At 42.8% G+C, this 18,587-nt stretch overlaps 3 long non-coding RNA genes across 3 annotated transcripts in view; 1 reads left to right on the forward strand and 2 right to left on the reverse strand.

The window, feature by feature from the left end:
* The window catches only part of LOC139041254 (uncharacterized), a 160,352-nt gene that overhangs the window by 32,804 nt on the left and 108,961 nt on the right, over window positions 1-18,587 (reverse strand). The gene's annotated exons all lie outside the window — the stretch shown is intronic.
* On the forward strand, window positions 1,521-3,266 carry LOC139041260 (uncharacterized). Its single transcript, XR_011496079.1, has 2 exons — window positions 1,521-1,787; window positions 2,596-3,266. It is a non-coding gene; the product is annotated as an uncharacterized lncRNA (long non-coding RNA).
* Window positions 5,470-17,224, reverse strand: LOC139041257 (uncharacterized). The gene is made up of 3 exons (XR_011496077.1): window positions 17,094-17,224; window positions 12,276-16,909; window positions 5,470-8,924 (listed from the first exon to the last, which is right to left on the reverse strand). It is a non-coding gene; the product is annotated as an uncharacterized lncRNA (long non-coding RNA).

Below are 18,587 nucleotides of genomic sequence, written 5' to 3' on the forward strand. Positions count from 1 at the left end.
TGTGGGGTGTTTCTAGAAATTATGAAAAGTGTTTAGAAGGCTGATATAAAAGACAATTCATAATTGCTTACCATTTTCGTGTTTCCTACGGTTTGTTAAAGGTTAAAGAGTTCTAATATATGTGATTAAAGCTGCTAGAAATTAATAAGAAAAACAGCTCTGTATTTAAGGAAAGTAAGGTGTAAATTTTTAGTAAAGAAGGTATGAAGAATGGAATATTTTTGTTTGATGGGTTAAGAAAAGATAAACTTGTCCTAAAGTACTAGGTGGAAAAAAAAAAAAGAAAGACTTTGGGACAAATTCTGAAGGCAAAAAGAAAGTTGTAGAAGGTCTGTGAAGGAGAAATTCTGAAAGGAGTTTTATGCCTGGTGAAGTTGGCTAAGATTGAAATGAATCTAATTAAGTAAATGGGTTTTAATATGAAAAAGTAAAGTGGTACAGAAATTAAAATTTGGTTTTCTCTCAAAGGATAATTGTCTTGAACTTTTGGTCTGCTCTTGATAAAGAGGTTATAAAAGGTGTTCCTTTGAGTAAGTCTACATAAAAGACAAATCGGTTTTGTTAGTATAATGACTGAGGTCACTCAAGACTTTTGATTGTTTCTGTTGTCACTTTAAATGGACACCTGAGCATTGTCTGACAGTGAGCGTTGTTTGAACAAGTGTTTTCAAATCTTTTGATATTTTTGACAAGCTTCTCCCTCAAGAATATTCAAGTCCCGAATGAAGGCTGTCTTTTAACCTGGTAGAAGGGGGAGGATTTCTCTGTGGATTTTCAGACGGCCCCTGGGACTTCGGAGAGACATTTGTTCTCCCTTCCTGTAAGGTGGAAGATTCTAAACTAATTAGGCTTCCTTGGTAGCTTAATTTACATTGGAAGCATTATCAGATAAGCGATGATAATCTTTCCTAAGTGGTATTATGTGGGTAAATATTACTGATATAAGTGTTTTGAAAATTAGATAACATTCCTAAAATTCTGATCTGTCCTGGCTATCAGCCATAATTCTAACTATCATTTTAAGGTGTTGTATATCAGAAATAATAAGTTTCTCTGTCAATTGTCATTTTTAAGTCTTTTGTTGCCTACAGTCGGTTGTTTTACTCTGATGCTCTTTGCTTTTGCAAATACACTCATCTTCAGAGACATTCATGGAAAAGACTCTGACACTTACTCTGGATTACAGTTTTCTGATAAACTTTCAGATCACAGAACTGGACTGGGTAAGAAATTGCAGAAATCTAATGGAGAAACGGATAACCTCATAGATCCTCCTAACAGGAGCTTAAGCACAGTAATCAATTATACAGGACTGTGTGAACTGATGAGGATGATTATGACTTTTTATGACTTTTATTTGAAATATTGTTGATTCTTTTGATGTTTGTTTTTGTTTTGTTTCCTCAGATATAGGAAATCTTTTCTCTTAGGCTGACTATGACTTACAGCAATTTACTGATAGTATACCATTATGAGCAAAACTGAAACATTTATCTTTTTCTCCCTACCTTATCCCTCCAGAATTTGGAAACCTAGTAAGTGAGTGAGTATGGTTGTTTCATGGCAATATTGTTATTTGCATAAGTTCAATAAGAATCTGTCCTCCTTATAACAGGACATTGGTTGTATTACCAAGGCTTTGACTGGAATGTCATATTTGAGAGAAACGTACAGACTCAGATATGACAATACTGCCTTTGAGGAATAAGGTTGACTTTCTGGAAATAAAGCCACTTGGAAACATGGGCCTGGTACCTTGTGTATAGAGATTATGGCAATCTTACCCGGTAAGTAAGGAAGCTTGCTTATCTGGCAGATGTAAGGAAACTTGGAATATTTTGGGGGAACTCAAGAAGAGAGGAGTCCACCCAAATCTGTAGGTACTGTAGGCAAAATCTGACAGCAAGTCCTTGGCGTGGCTTTCCTGGCCTCGAGAGGTCTTTAAAGTTCAATCTGAGATTCCTCATAAAAAATTTCAGCAAAGCAGATGTAAGAGCCTATATGATCAACTGCTATTCTTGCTGCACTTATGTAAATAATTGGGCCAAGTTTCTTGAAACTAAACTTATTTTGCAAACGAATTAGTCTTAATTTGGCTATCTTTGGTAAAAATGAGGGTGATTTTAGAGAGAAGAACTACGTTTCAGTGAAAAGCTATAAGACACATTTGTGGATGTTAGATCCTAGCTTTGTTAACTGTCTTTGAGGGTTTTTTTCCACCTGTGAACTGGACTGGATCCTGAATTCTTCTGCTGAAATATCTGGTTACAAATCTCTAAACTAATGTTTTCAATCTTTTCCTCATTTTCATTTGGAATCATTGAGATTTGAACCTGCTCTTTTTCCTGAAGCCTTGCAAACTAAAGCTGAATGACTTGATAAAAACTTGAGAGATTCCTGTCTGCTGCTGTGTAAGCTGTAAGCCACTCAGAAAGATATCTGAATGCCTGATGACATCATCAGAGACATTTCAAGCTGCTAAAGATGCTTCACTCCGACATCCAGAAGTCTTCTTGACTGGCTGCCTCCTGGACTCAGGAACTAGTTTATAATTTGCTCCAACCATTAACCTTGTTTTTCTTTTTATTTCCATAGAAATACTTCTTAAACACCTGATTGCTTGCTTCCAAAATAAAGGCCTAACTTTGGGAGCCCACCTGCGTCGCCACCTTCTAAAATGAATTTAACTGGACTGATCTATTACCAGGACTAAGAAATGTGTTCAGTGAGATGAAACAATCTACCACTCAGCTTCTGGATTGTGAAACTTTTAGTTTCAAAGGCGGGACTGTAGGGACCTGAAATTGGCCACCCCAAGATATGTCTCTTTGGCATCAGGATTATTTGAGGCTGATTGCTTTTGATAAAGTGGGACAGGGAAGGAGGCTCTGAGGAGTGGAACTTGCCCTTTGTTAGGACACATTTACATCTGTAAGGTAAATCTCTATCTGTAAAGGTGCCTCCCTCTCTGTAGTCAAGGAACTGATTGCTGCGCTCATCTGTGATCCCCCAGCCCCGAGGCAACACACCTGCCACCCCGCAGCGTTCACTGAGACAGCAGACCTATCTGCCTTCATCAAGGGCTGTGCTGACAGAGCAGGCTCGTGACTGTTGTAAAAGGGACATTTCAATCATACGTGAAACACCCTGTTTGGGGATATATAACCACTCTGTGCACCACACTTCTTTGGTGCCCTTTCTTCCTTCGGGAAGAAAGGCCCCGGGCCATGGTTCCTCATAAAGCTTTGTTTAATTTTCTCTTGTTATTCTGTCTCAGGTGAATTTAATTCATTCTCCGGCCAGACGAACCCACATTTGGGAAGAGGAAATGTCTTCCTCCCCTACATTAACTAGCCTCACCATGCTGTACACTAGATCCTCAGAACTTATTCATCTGAAAACTGAAAGTTTGTACCCTTTAAACATCTCCCCCTGTCCCCTGAAAACAACCACTCTTATCTCTGTTTCTACAAGTTTCATGTTTCCAGAGCCACATAGGGGACACTAAGTCTTCACGAGCCACAGCGTGTGATTAAGTACAACAATTTCAGCCCATGTGCTTTTGTATGTGCTCCTCCCTTCTGCAGGCCTCTGACCTGGTTCTGGATTACATTCTCTCTCAGTTGGACACTCCGATAGCCTCCTTCCTCCTTTTCCTGCTTTCAATTTCTCCTTCATTCTGCACAGAAACACCAACTTTCTGGAGTACAACTTGATCATACCACTCCCCTGCTTAGAAACCCTCACTACTACTCACTATCTTTGAATGAAATCTTCATCTCCAGGTCTGGCATCTAAGATCCTCCTGGATCTGGTCCCATCTTCTACCGTTTGATATTCTTCTTAATAGTCCTTACATTTTATACAAAGCAAACTCCTTGCCTTGAGCTTCATACATAACTTTGCTTGGCTAACCTGCACCTTTGCCAGAGAGGGCGCTCCATTTCATCCCTTTGTATACAAACTGCGCTTGATCTCTAATGATCAGTCCCATATTACCAGAGACTTCCTGATCACCTTATGGGAAGGAACCTCCTTTCTCTGAATGCCCACGTAGCACACCCTAATGGCATTTATCACCTCCCATCTTGGATTTAGTTATTTATGTACATTTATTTATTTACTTATTGCCTCAAAAAAAGTGTTGAACAGAATTGCACAAGATGCTGGGGATAAAAAGGGAATATAGTCTACTGGTGAGATAGTAACAAGCCCTCGATTGAAAAAATACAATATATCAAATATGATACTGGATGTTAATGAACTCTAAGTGATCAGATAAAGGTTGGCCTAGATCTGTCTGTGGAGTCTCAGAGGAGTGGAGTGGAGTTCCAACGTAAAATATGTTTAGGCATTAATTAGCCAGTTGGACAAGACGGGGAGTTGGGAGGGGGTGAGGTAGGTAAAGGAGAGGCAGACAGCACAGATGGAGGGCATGGCCACAGGAGAAATCACATTTGAGGAAGGCACGTTGTTGACTCTGACAGGATAGGGTATGCTGAGAGAATAGCAACTGAAGGAGAAGACACTGGTCAGGTAGACAAGGATCAGGTTTTGCTTTGCTAAGAAGTTTGGAGTTCAGTCTGTTAGCAAGCATGCTGAAAATGTCAATCAAGGGAATTGCAAGATTGGACTGTGGGTTAGACCCAGGTGGTGAAGTGGATTCCTCCAGAGACACAGAGAAACTTTAAGCAACCTGGTGGAGGTTACACATCTGATCCATCTTTGTATTCCCTGACTGCGCCCAGCACAGTGCCAGGCACGTGGGTTATATACAAATTGTGTTTGTTAACAAGTGAAAGAAAATGAGATCACCACTTTCAGACTAAAACACAAACAGAAGTTTATTAGCTTTAAGCTTCGCACTTCACCTGCATTATTCAGATCACACAAGTATAGGGCATCTTCTAGCTTCCTGAACCTTTTGATCCATGTCTCCGATTCTTCAGACTCGTTCTTCATCACTGGGTTCAGGAAAGGCTGTGAGACTGGCCTGATTTTCAAAGAGCTTGGGGGATCTTTGGAGGCTGAAGTCTCAGCAGTAGGGTTTTCTGGCTGCAGATCCTCTTCTAGAGTTTTCTACCAAAACAACACAACTATCTCACTGGCAACACATTCACCACCTAGATCTTCTCCAGTCTCTTGGCCAAAGATGAGGCCATACAGCTAGCGAGATTTACTGTAATGTCTGGCTTTGTAAAGCTTGGAGGATGGGTTTCAAGTCCTGAGTGCTATAGGACTACATCTGTGAAGCCTTCCAGGATGTAAATTACTGTGTTGAATGTTTTCTATGTTTTTAAGAGAAGGGTGAAATCATGACTTTAATCAGTTTGCATTTCTGATTTTCACAAAGAAAAGGTTTTTGTAACTGGTTGAGATTTTTCTTGACGTTCTATACTAGTGGGATTCATGGAGGAGGGTCTTCAGGAATTGCTTATAACTTCACGGAATAACCTCTGGACAATGAGCCTGAGGTTCTTGACAAAGAATGACTGAAAGAATAGTGACGTTGTCTTAGGCTCATGGGCTCCTTGTAATGGACCATAAAGAACTTCTAGTTCTGTCTGTCCTGTTAATTTAACTAAGGAAGACGAGGCCCAGAGAGTGGAAGTGACTTACTGAGATCAGGCAGTGAATGGTAGACACAGAACTATAAGGAGATGTAGAGGTTATGTCTAGCTCAGTTTGGCATCCTAATCTCATGTCTACTGCAAAATAGAGATGTTTTTAGAATAATGGACAACCTAGTCCCGGCAGCCATGACAGGCATTCTGTCACCTACCATGTACAGAGTGGCATCCATTGTTTGATCTTCACAACTTCATTTTTCCAGGAATTTTCTCTCCTGCCGAGCCATATGGTTAGGGACAGAACAGCCATATCTAAGTGTACAGTGCAGGACTGGGTATCTAATGCAAAGGGACCAATGCACTCATTGTTCAGTGATTTTGGAACGATTTGTGAGAGATGAAGACAGAGGGATATACAAACAGAGATCATTCTGTGTGAGAGGTAGGAACTCTCACGGGTTTTACACACTGTGTACTGGAAATGAGAAAAGGCTGATCTGTCCAGAAAGATAGAGACGGACAGAGAGAGAGAGAGGGAGAATGAAGCTAACAGCAGAGAGAAGAGAAAAGATATAGGACGTCATGATGAAGTTCAAGTCCCTGATTTTACTTCACTGTTACTTGTTACATTTCTAACCTTAGGTAGCATAATACGCTTCTCTCTCCTTCCAATAAATTTAGTAGAGTTTCTTCTCTTAATTTCAATCCAAATAATCTTAACTAACTCACCATAGAATTATGACTCTAACTTTTGAAAATCATCTGTGCTTCCCCCAACATTCAAATACCTGTATTTCTCCAATATAGTACCTTTGTCTCAAACTTCTCACATAGAAAGTATGAAAATCCCATAGGTCTAAAGAATAGTAATTGAGATTAGAAGTCCAGTTTTAGTTGGTTAACAAACATGGATTAACCTGCTGCTGGGAAATGTGAAGAATTGTTTTGTTTGAAATAATAGAATGGTACATGATATGGTACCCACATGGATAACAAGCAACCAGTAAATTTTAAGAGATTGATATAAAAGAATTCTACTTGGATAAAATCAACTTTGGGAAGGGCTGAAAGTTTTCATAAAATAAACAGAGTAGTGATTCTTATACTTTTTAGAGCTTTAGATCACTTGAGAAATCCAACGAAGGCTTTAGATAATCTACCCAGGCAAATGCACATTTGCATGCAGGATGACTTTAGACAGTTCAAAGAGGTCCTTGGATCTGAAAAAGTGATTTTAATAATTTTATATTTCTTCAGATAGATCAACACTCTCTTTGACCACTAAAGACAGGGAAAGGGGGAATTTGTATGAACCTGAATTAGGCTGAACTAAGTAAGTGAGTGAGTACTAACACACTCTATACTGTTTTCGTCCCACTGTGTCAGGAGGAAGTCCACGTCCCGTGATTGGCATGTAAGACTGTTCTCGTTCTCGTTCTTGCCTATCTTCTTTCAATCCCACATATACATCTTTTTCTCCAACCACCTAAAACCAGAAAACACGAAGCTGTTTTGTGCCTTGTGCATGCTGCTCCCTCTGCTGTAAAAGCCCTTCTTGCCACTCAGGCCTTGGATGGTTGGGGTCCTACTCATCCTTCAAGATTTGACTCATATTTCACTTCTTGTGGGAAGCCTTCTCTTACAGACAAGCTGGCTGAGGGGCGATTCTTTGTGGCCCCTTTATCCACCTCAGCACTTATCGTGGAATGTTGTAATCATTTATTGACTCTCTCTTCTACCAGAGATCTGGAGACTGGCCTGTGAGATAGTCGTTTATGTATCCTCAAGGTCTGGTTAGTGACCAGGGCATAGCTGGTTCTCAAGACATGGTTACTGAATGAACAAGTGAATGAATGAGTGAGTTTCTCCGGGATCATAAGAAAGTTGGTTTACCACACCTCTGCTTCAATTCCCCCTTCTAAAAAGTGGGACAATGAATGCTACTTATGCAGGAATGTGACACAAATCAATTACTGCAGAGATGCCATAAAATCCTCAAAACAGTGGCAAAAATAAAAGAGCAAGGTGTATTTTTTAATAATCTGATTCACAATAGATGATACTCAAGGAGAAAAGCATCTGCTGTTGTTTCTGGCATGGCAAGAGGCTTGCCAAAATTGACATGATTTTCTAAGACATTTTGAAGTGTGAAGTGCCTGAAGAGGCCTCCTGCCATTTTGAGATGAATTATGGTCTAATCTGGGCATTTAAATAAAAACAACGACAGAAAACCTCAGGATGCTTTTCAATTCTGTCTGCATCTTTTCCTGGCTAAGTGCTGGGAATATTAAAAATGTAATTTAACTGCTTGCAAGATTTTGTTTGCAAAATCAAAGAGCCCATTACATTTTAAAATGTGGTGTCTGGGGAAAAGGTCACCCTCAGTCTCTGGAAGCTGAATTTAAGATGTTGAAATAGGGGGCTGGCCCTGTGGCCAAGTGGTTAAGTTCGTGCGCTCCACTGCAGGTGGCCCAGTGTTTCGTTGGTTTGAATCCTGGGTGCGGACATGGCACTGCTCATCAAACCTTGCTGAGGCAGCATCCCACATGCCACATCTAGAAGGACTCACAAGTAAAATATACAACTATGTACCGGGGGCTTTGGGGAGAAAAAGGAAAAAAATAAAATCTTTAAAAAAAAAGTTGAAATAGGTCTCAGAACCACCCTTTATTTTGATGGCAGTGGGAGGATTGGTCACAGGCTTCAGAACCATTGCACATGCTACAGGTCCAATTTCTTGCGGCAGGTGCCAAGCCCATGACCAGGTTGTGGAGAGAGGTTTCTGCAGCGATATCAGCTAAGGCAGGAACCACCCCACACTTGAAGAGGTTTCTACCTCCCTTCTCTGCCAGAGGAGATTCTCAAAGTCAAAGAGAGTCTGACATCACGGTGGTGGGTGGAAACCAAAAACCAAGAAGGGGGGGTTAGCCCCGTGGCCGAATGGTTAAGTTCACATGCTCTGCTTCAGCAGCCCAGGGCTTCACCAGTTCAGATCCTGGGAATGGATCTCAACAAGCCATGCTGAAGCAGCATCCACATAGCAGAAGCAGAAGGACCTACAACTAGAATATAAAACCATGTACTAGGGGAATTTTGAGAGAAGAAGAACAAAAAATTGGTAACAGATATTAGCTCAGGGCCAATCATTAAAAAAATAAATGAACAACACCAAAAAAAAAAAAAACCAGAAAGGAGGACCCTACCCAGCATCAGAGAATAGAAGGTGAAAGATGAGTGAAGCTCTTCCTCAAGCTCCACATACCCAGGTGCATACCATTTGTTTAGTTGTGTCTTGAGTCATCTCAGGAATGTCAGGCTGCACTGGAGTGGCAGAGGTTCCCTTTCCTCTGTTTCCTGAGAAAGATAGAAAAAATGGAAGGGTTAAGTTTGGTCTCTTCATTGTAACACTTACAGCCAGGCAAATAAAATGTTGAGGCCCTTCTATGTGTTTGGCACTGTGTTAGGCGATGGGGATATGGAGGTAGATCAGAAAGATCTGGTTCCTGCCCTGATGGAGCTGACAAAGGGGAGGTAGGCGCTAAACAATTACTCAAAATTATTATTTAATTACAAACTACCATAAACACAACAAAAGAAGATGTGAAAATATTTTGTTTTAGGGTAGGGGTGGGAGTGGTGGAGAACCAGAGGAGGCTTCTTGGAGGAAGTGACACTTAAACTGTGGATCCAAAGGGTGAATAGGAATTTCTAGGCAAAGGTGATGGTGGGTGTTCACAAGGAGCAGAGAGTTCCAGATAAGCAGAGACAAGAGCCTGTAGAACTGCCCTGAATCAGGAGGACTTGCACAGTTTGAGGAGTGGGCAGCAGCTTCCTCCCATGGCCCTACCTCTTAACAGAAAACCAGGCATTTCTGCCCCCTCTCTCCACACAGGTGTATGCCTCAAAGATCAGGCAAAACCTCTCTCTTCCACTTTCCCTCTCCTATCAATAGTCAGAGGGTCTGAATGGGATGAGGTTTGAACAGCATCTCTAACCCAGTACCCCCACAATTGGCTTCGGTTGTATTCCTAGCATTTATCACTATTTACATTATTTTAAGTGAAGGAAAAGCTTTCTGTTTACTGCAGGTGAAAAAGGTCCAAGTTGCTCCGAGTCATAGAGTTTGAGAGTTAAGGGGATTCTAGAAACAGTATAGAGTATACAGGCAGGAAGATGAACTTTGGTGTCAGCCCTGAATGCTAATCTTGAGTCTTCCCTCTCCCAGCTGCAAGCTTTCAGATCCTAATTTTGCCAGTTGTGAAAGGGGAGAAAACCAGTGATTTACCGTAATGTTGTAGAGATAAAAAATTACCTACCTAAAATACTTAACACAGGGAAGATGCTCAAAAAAAGGATTCATTGTTTGTTGTGTCATTATTATCATAACACCTTAGGCAAGTCTAGTTTGCTTAATTGAACACTAATTACGATGGGCCAGGAATTGTCCTGGGCACTGTTCACATGCATCATCCCTGTTAGTATAAGATCTAGATCCTAGACCCTGTCCCAGGCCAGTTTCTCTGCACTTTTAAAAGTTTCTTTAGAAGAAAATACACACTAGTCTCCCTGGTCTCCTTTAAGCTTCCCTTTCTCCCCCCTAACATCTACAAGCGTGGAAACAGGTCATGGTTTGCACATGTAAAAATCATTTGAGAAATCTGAGGCAGGGCTGATGTTTTTTCTTTCTAACACAGTGGGAAGGATCATCTGTGTAGTCTGCCAGTTGAAGGTTTGTACTGGAGAAAATAAGCCAAGCTGGCTTCTAGAGATTTCCAGGTGTTGGAAGGGCCAGGTTTTACAATGCTTCCATGAGTCTGATGGTTACACATCCAGCCCTGCCATCAGCCCACCAATGACTAGAAACTAGTGGTCTTGAGCACTGGCTGCATATTAGACCCCGCTGGGGAGCTTTAAAAATTGCCAATGATTGGGCGTCACACCAGGCCAATTAAATAAGAGACTCAGGGTGAGAACCAAGCTCAGCACCTGTGAAGAATTCCCTCGGTAATCCTAAAGTGACACCAGGGTCGATAACAACTGATTTAAATAAAGGATTCTGGCCTCATTGGGTCCACTGAATGAAGCTTTGTGAGAATATATATATATATATATATATATATATATATACATCAATATATATGTTTGTGAGAATAATATATATCAAAGATCTGTACATGCCAGACATTTCCCACACATTTTCTTACTTGAAGAATAATGCTCTGTGGTAGAAAGCATCTCCATTTGACAGATAAGGTAACAGAGGCAATAAAGGCTTCAGTTCCCTGCTTAAGATTACAGAAGTGGGGTTAGGTCTTGGATTCTAACGCATTCATTCATTCAACAAACATTTGTTTAATGTTTACTACATGCTGGGCACTGTTTTAGGCACCACGATACAACAATGAGCAAGAGAGAATCTTCTCAGGGAGAGTGCGTTCCAGTGGTGAGGACAAAGAGAGACATAAAATAATGTCAAATAGTGATAAATGCTATAAACACAACCAAAGCCAATTATGGGGGTATATAGAAATGCAGTTGCTATTTTTGATAGGGAATTCACCAAAGGCCTCTTTGAAGTGACATTTAAATAGAGCCGTGAATAGAAAAACAAGGGAGAAAGCCAAGCAAATGTCTGAGGAAAGAGCATTCCAGGATAAAGCTCTGGGGAGAGCAAAGGCCTCAAGGGCGTGGTGTTTGGTGCATTCAAGCAACAGTTGAGAACAGAGCCGAGCTAACCCAGGAGGAAAAGGGAAGAGAAGTGGGTCAAGTGTCATGCCATGTGATTTGAGTTAATTTTTTTTTTTTTTTTTTTTTTGGCTTTCAGCATTTGTTCCTCCTCTGGTGATTACCCACTTCTACTGTTAGCAACTATATTTTGCTTTGTGGAGACCACTCCTCCCCCATCCCAGTGCTGTGGTTTGGTAGTATTAACCCCCAATTCCAACTCTAAACCTGGTCTCTGCTTAGTTGAAGACTAACGTGGTATCTCAATCACGATCTTGGTTCAAAGATGGGCATAAGACTCAATCTGAGCCTCAGAGGTGAGAGGAGATATCTGCTATAATTTCTTAGCTAGTAATGTTCTCTCCTTCCTAGAAGGACCTACCAAAAGAGGGAGCTGTACAGATATGATGACATAGCTGCCATGGCTATTTTGCTATTGCAGAGGAGTGCCCACCTGGAGAAGTTGGAGGACTACCACGTAGAGCCTAGAGATTATGCCAACACCAAGTAAAGCAGAACAGAGAGCCAGAATGAAAGCAGATCCTTGATTTTGACACCTGAATGGTTAGATCAACCCACACCTGTAAGGCTTGCTGCTGCCAGACTTTGCACTTACATAAAACAAAATCTCTTCATGGTCTATACCCACTGAGTTGGGTTTTCTGTCCCTTTGTATAAGTAGTTGTAAGTAAGAATTACTATAGCTATTTTTTTTCCTTGATAAAAGGGAAGGCAAACTCTTAGCCATTTTTCTGTCAAATCTTGAGTTACAGGTCTTCAAGCAATGTTTGAGGGGATCAATGAGCCTCTGAGGCCACCTTCATTCCCTCCTAATTATCCCCCATCAGCAGCCATGCTATAGCCCTGCTCCATGATTGCTGCTTCTTCCTCTCCCTCACTCACAGGCCCCACAATGAAGAGATGCAAAGTTGGGCCCACACTTCCTTATTGTGAAATACCCCTTTAGACCTTAGACCATACCATGTTTGGTGGGCTCTAAATGTTTTGTATTTGTCTTCATGGGAATCCATAGCATTTCTTGGATCTGTGGCTTGAAGTCTTCTATCACTTTTGGAAATTTCTCAGCCATAATTGTTTCAGATATTGCTTTAGCTCCGTTCTCTTCCTCCTGTCCTTCTGAAACGTTGATTACATGTGTACTGAGTATTGTCAGCATTTCCTATATGTCTCATATACACTTCTTTTTGTATATTTCATTCTCTTTTTTCATTCATGCTTATTATTTTAAGTCTCCAAGTTTGTGGTAATTTGCTACAGCAGCCTTAGGAAATGAATACCCTCATTCTCAGTCGTCCAATCCTGGCATAACCAACCCACAATCCCCTGTTGTAAATTCCCTCTGTTTGAAATACCTGGTAATGTTTCTCTTTCTCCACTGAAACACAAAATGATATACCACCCCCCCACTCTAAACCCTCAGAACCTAGTATTTTGATCCCAAGGGGAATTAGTGAACAGTTGATGTGTAGTTGACACCAATGCATATTTTTTCACCTGTCATACTTAAAACTTGCTAAATGCTAAATATTTTGTGCAATTCATCCTTATCATTTCACTTAATATTACATCTTGGAAATGTTCCTGTATTGGGCCAACCATGTTATTTTACAGCTGAATACTTTTATCAATTGAATATACTGTAATTCAATTAAATGGTCCCTGAATGATCGTTTTGCTGTTTTCATTTTTAAAAACACTTACCAAAAAAAATTCCTGCACTAAACTTATATGTAAATCTGAGAGGATTTTTTGTGAGATATCAGTAACATAAGTCCCTAGCTTTGGGATTCCTAGATCCAAGGGACTATGTGACTGAAATTCTAATGCATAATACCAACTCTAACTTCTTCCATAAGTGTACCTATCAAAGGGCTATCACCAGAGAATGCTTCATGATATAATAATATTTGGAGAAGTATGCCTTTTATGATCCAACTGGCCTAAAAGAACAGCCATCAAGGCAATCATCACTCCTAGTCTTTCTTCACTGGTGAGGCATCTACATTTCTGGGAGTAATGAGATGAAACACAACAAAGAAACCACTGAAGCTAAGCAGCATAGTCAACAATAGTTCTGGGAAATGGGAGTGATCTCAAGGAACAAAATAACTCAACTCACCTGTAGGAAAGTCAGAGGAAGCTCTGCTCAATTACTCAAGAAAACTCTGTCATCTGTGCAAGGAAAGGAGCCATAAGATGGGTGAACCATATCATTGCACTGAAAGAAGGTGCAATAAAGCTGGAAATTAAATTGATACTGAAGGAGCTTTTTGATACTTGTATCATTCAGGGTGCATGCAGGAAACAGAAACTACTTTAAGTATCTCCACTAGAAAGGGCTTTACTATAGGAAATTAGACATCCACAGAATTATTGCAAGGGCTAGTAGAATGGAGTTTGGTGTCTGCTGCTAGGCTCAGGCTCAGGGTCAGGCCTCAGCAGATGTAGTCCAGAGATGGGGGAACTGCAGGAAATTCTGGCTGATGTCTCCGTGCCCCTGACCATGAGGTTGGTGACTAGGCAGTGCAAAGTGCCTTTTGGCCACTGGAAAAACTGATGCCTGCCAGGGCCTGGAGTTCCTACTAATGCCGGAAAATAAATATACGAAATGTCCCTGCTGCCCTTCACTACCCCTTCTGCCTTTCAAATCTCATGCAACTGCATTACATTGATGGAACTTAAATCAATTCTGGAACCGTGGCATCAAGGGAGTTTTGGAAACGTTCTTTTTAGCCCTCTCAAGTATGGGAAGTACTGCAACACAAGAAAGAATGTACAAGGAGATGGAAATGGGTGTTGAGTGTAAATAGATGACATTTGGTGAAGTCCCCAAGCAGGAATTTCATGGAGCAATACTTGTGCATGTGACAATCAGGGAGTCACGTAATGCTTATGAGTAATTTAGGAATGCTTTGTTAGTGAAAATCACTTATACTTGCTTGTCCAGTATCCTTCCTCCATTTGTATATAAATACATTCTTCTCTGGGATCACGGACTACTGTCAATCTCCCATCCCCTCCCTTAGCCTATGCTGTGGCCACCTTGTTCAATTAACTCTATCACTTTCTCCACCCATCCTTCCCTCCCTTCTTCCCTTCCCCCCCACTCTCTATCTCTGTCTCTGTATCTCTCATTATTTTTTGGTTCTGGTTCTTCCTGAAGTTCTATTTTCCCTCAATTTTATATGTCATTCCATAGCCTTTAAAGATATTTCTTTTGCTTATGTTAACAAAAGGCAGTTTCTGTTTCTAGCAACCAGATAGCCACTGGTAAGAATTTCTATCTCCTTCTTACCTATCAAAAGTCAAGCAAGGGGGCCAGCCCCGTGGCTGAGTGGTTAGGTTAGCGTGCTCTGCTGCAAGTGGCCCAGTGTTTCATCAGTTTGGATCCTGGGTGCGGACATGGCGCCGCTTATCCAGCCACATTGAGTCAGCATCCCACATGCCACAACTGGAAGGACCCACAACTAAGAATATACAACTATGTACCGGGGGGCTTTGGGGAGAAAAAGGAAAAAATTAAATCTTTAAAAAAAAATGTCAAGCAAGTTGTGAGATATATGTCCTGGGTTTTGCAGAGGAGTTCTAATGGCATATAATCTTATTCTCTTCAAATAAAAAGGATTGTTAGATTTTTAACTAGTTTGCTTTGTTTATACCTCATAAAACTTTTCCAAAAATGATACCATAAATCAGAAAATATGGCGTCCTGAGCTTCATGTCACTTTGGACATATGAATAGGTAAGGCATAGGTATGCAGGGCCACAAGCTAGACAGCTGATGACCGTATCAGCTGCTGAAGGCCCAGGCAGGGAAGAGAAATTTGATGAAGCTGCACTCTCAAGAAACATTAATAATCCAATGAAGATCTGATATTAGCCCGAATCTGGAAATGAGCTATAGTAGAAGTAGCTCCTGCCTTCTACACTTTCTGTAATTTCTTTCCAGGCCTTCTTAGGAGAGACAGGCTTATGCCTATGACATCTTCTGATCCTCTGAGAAATGACAATAATGCAAGAAAAAGTCCCAGATCCATTGATATTTCCACATTCATAACATTTATTTTTCAGAGCTGCTAGGAGTTACGAAATATGAGATAAAGCCTCGGGACAAAATGGCACCAGAAAACCTCTTTGCCCTTCCTGATTATGTGCTGATAGTAGGGGACCTGTGGATGGCCACTTTCTCACTGTGCTAACATGTTCTTCCCTCTGTGTGAGCGCATTCCTGATGTCTCCCTGTGATTCCAAATTTCCTCCTCTTACAAGAACCCCAGTCAGACAGGATTAGGGCTCCACCTTAATGGCCTCATGTAACTTAATCACCATTTTAAAGTCCTTGTCTCCAAATACAATCACCTTCCGAGGTGCTAAGTGTTAGGTCTTCAACATATGAATTTTGGGAGGATACAGTTAAGCCCATAATGGTAACAAGGATTCAAAGAAGCCCAACTTTTGGTACAACTTACTTAAGGTCTCTGAACCTCAGTTTATTCATCTGTGAAGTGGGTATAGAACAACACAACTCCTGGGGCTATTGGGAGTATGAAAAGGGAGGAGCCGTGTAGAATGTCTAGCCTGTGCCTGGGACATGTGAAGTGTGTGTGCATTAAAGCCTTATGCCCCTGAGTCAGGCAGTCATTTTGGTTACCGTTTAACTCAGCTGCTGGGATGCTCACTCAACAGCACCATCTTCCTCTGATTTTACCTTCTTGATCATGAAGCCTAAGTTGTTACCCAAAGCCAGTGCATTTCAGAGCCAGGATTTCCATCTAGGCCTGAGTGATTCCAGGCTCATGCTGCCTTTCTGCATGGATGGGGGCTGAAGGGGTAGGGGAGGTGCTAAACTGGCGAGGAGAAGTTACCTGCAGGCCCTCAGCTTCTTTGGATACAACCTGCCCCTAGAACTTAAAAGTCTCCCAACATTTGCATCTGTATCCCCCACCTCTACTGGGTCCTAGAGGAGAGGGCAGTAGATACTGAGCTTCTCAAATCCAGGACTGTTTTCACTACCAAGCCAAGGGTGGAGTCAGCTCTGGAACTCAGCAGTGTGCTTAAAGCCCCTGTGCCTCACCACCACGGTACAAGCTTCTGAGTTTCATAGGACTTGCAGGAGAACAGGTATAGAGTATCAAGAGCCAAGACTCCGAACACAAAGAGCCTGCATTTACTCAGCCTTATCGAGGAATTCATTTATCAGTTACATATTGGTTTTAGCCTCTCTCTGGTGCCTCAGTTTCCTCATTTGAAAGAAATAATACCTACCTCATGGGGGAATTGCAAGGATTCAAAGAGTTAACATTGAGAAAGCACTTAGAATATTGCTTGGAATATAGGAAGCACTATATAATTGTTAGCTATTAATAATAAAAATAACATTATGAGCAATATTATTATACTTACTCCATATGAATTCTCACCCCATACGAATTGTGGGCTTCTGGAGGAGAAGGTTAGCATGCCTGAGGCAAAGTCATCCGTTCCGTTCGAAGCCAGGGAACAAGCGGGTAAGGCAGATGACCCAGGATCGGACATCCGCAGGCCTGGTGGACAGGCTGTGCCAGAGAGCGAGGCAGGGTGAAATCCCAATGATCCTGGGGATGGAGGAAAGGGAGGATATTGTCGGGGTCTGCTTCTGAAAGCCATGAAAAGAGTAAGCCGGCCACCCATTAAATGGCCTAAATTCAGACAGGTCCAATAGGGCCCTGGGGAAAGCCGAGCCGCCCCTCCCCGCCCCGCGCCCACCCCCCCCACCCCCACCCCACCACACCCACACACTTTGTTCCAGAGGCCGCAGGACTGCCTCAGGCGATACACAAACTGGGACCTGGAGGCCCGGGGCAGTACAGTGATCCCGAATCCGTGTTTCAGATCTCAGAAGTGCTCCAGACACCCGTGGGAAACTCCAAAAGTTGGCGATCCGTCCTGCTACCAGTCCCGCACAGCTACGAGTGGCTGCACGGAGGGTGCTCCATAACCGACTTGAAGCTGAGGATGCAAAGGAAGACAAGATGATGAAAAGGCAGGCCGCCCTGCTCGCTGTGGCCCGCCAGTCTCCTCAAGGTATCCTGAGGGAGAGGGGGCATATGCCATGGGTGAGTAACCCCGGCCCCCACCGAGGGGCCAGGAGGCCACCCACAATGTCGGGGGCTAATCGGTGTGCGGACTGCCAAGAGGAAGGGCGTTGGTGGCAGGATTGTCCGAACCGTCCCCAGGGAGGGAAGGGATCGAAGAAGACCGAGCCGTGGCAGTTTCCCTTGACCACAGATGAGACGTGATGGGGCTGAGGGACAGCCCCCTCCCCCGGTTGGCTCCGGGAGGCCCCGGTGACCTCGGCAGGAAGGAGGAGAGCAGGCTGAATCTTTGCTCCCTAGTGGAGCCGTGTTCTTGGTGTGGAATGCCCACAAGGGAAACCTTTCTGAAGGAAAGTGTGAACTGAAGGAGGTCTCAGGAAAGGGAGAGACCGGAAGACGTCTGGAGCCCTGGACCTGTGAAACAGGGTCCAGACTGCTGAAGGATTCCTCACTGTGTGTACCAGAATGCCCCGTTCCCCACCCCCTTCTAGGGAGGGACATGCGCTGTGAGTTAGGGGCCTCCACAGGCCGGGAACAGGAGAAAACCGAGCTCCAAGCGCCAAAAAGTGGGGGAGGTGAGCTGATGGCCCTCTTGCAGGATACAGCAGCCCCTGAGAAGCGAGAGATTCCCCTACATGATTCAAGCAGGGCTAACTCGGAACTATGGGCCCAAGGACAGGTGGAGTGAGCAGCTGGTGCCACGCCAGGAAAGGTAAAACGGAAGCAGGTAGGTGGCTGGCCCCGGGTAAAACATATGCCCCTTGAAGCCAGAAGCCATAAAGAGGAAGCTTTCCCGGAATCAGTAAGTTTTCAGAACAGGGGAATCTAGCTTTGCCCGTGACCTTAGTGCTCTCAATGCTGTGCGCTCCTGGGGCTATAACAGTAAATGCCTTCCCTTGGTTTCTGGCACCGAGTGCCTAAAAGTCCTGTGATTGCCCATACGAGAGCCACATGGCGCATCTTTGGTTAGGAGAATTACTTTAGGGCTCAGTTCCTGAAACGAGTCCAGAGCCAGAAAGGCGAAGTGGTTTGTCTGGTGTTATTCCTAACAAGCCCCTTTCAACGCCACCTGAACTGGTGTTAACGAGGTGAGTGTTGGAGAAGCCCTAAGGGTGGGGGCTGGGTGCCGGGGAAACCAACTGTGCGATTCGATTCGGGCCTTGGAAGTTTCAGGCCTGTCCCCGTCCCCATCCCCACC

This window comes from Equus asinus, chromosome 1, assembly GCF_041296235.1.
Source record: "Equus asinus isolate D_3611 breed Donkey chromosome 1, EquAss-T2T_v2, whole genome shotgun sequence".
Taxonomy (NCBI): domain Eukaryota; kingdom Metazoa; phylum Chordata; class Mammalia; order Perissodactyla; family Equidae; genus Equus; species Equus asinus.